This window comes from Haliaeetus leucocephalus, unplaced genomic scaffold, assembly GCF_000737465.1.
Source record: "Haliaeetus leucocephalus isolate CR32 unplaced genomic scaffold, Haliaeetus_leucocephalus-4.0 Scaffold148, whole genome shotgun sequence".
In the NCBI taxonomy this organism is placed as follows: Eukaryota; Metazoa; Chordata; class Aves; order Accipitriformes; family Accipitridae; genus Haliaeetus; species Haliaeetus leucocephalus.
In genome coordinates, this window is record NW_010972584.1 from 1,629,704 (window position 1) to 1,629,991 (window position 288).

At 76.7% G+C, this 288-nt stretch overlaps 1 protein-coding gene across 2 annotated transcripts in view; it reads right to left on the reverse strand.

The window, feature by feature from the left end:
* PRKCD (protein kinase C, delta) overlaps nt 1–223 on the reverse strand; it is a 69,883-nt gene extending 69,660 nt beyond the window's left edge. For both annotated transcript variants that reach the window (XM_010561589.1, XM_010561588.1), the window contains exon 1: nt 159–223. The gene's annotated coding sequence lies outside the window, so the exon portion shown is untranslated. The remainder of the gene's footprint in view (nt 1–158) is intronic.
* Between the last annotated feature and the right edge of the window lie 65 nt (nt 224–288).

The window sequence follows — 288 nt, forward strand, 5'->3', positions numbered from 1 at the left end:
GCCGGGCGCCCCCTCTCCCCGCCGGGAGCCCCACGGAAGCCGGCCGGGCCGGAGGGAGCCGGAGCCCGTGTCGCTTCCTCATTCACCCCACACCAGGCGGGGCAGGAACTGCGGAGCGGAGGGAGCCCCCCGCGCCGGGGCCAGGTACCGGCACTCACCCGCTTCCAGGGAGTCGTCGGGGGCCGCGGCCACCGCCGAGTTTCGGGCGCTGTCCTGAGAGAGACCGAGAGAATGAGGGAGGGAGGGAGGGAGCGAGTGGGTCCCCGCCACAGCCCGGCCCGGCCCGGC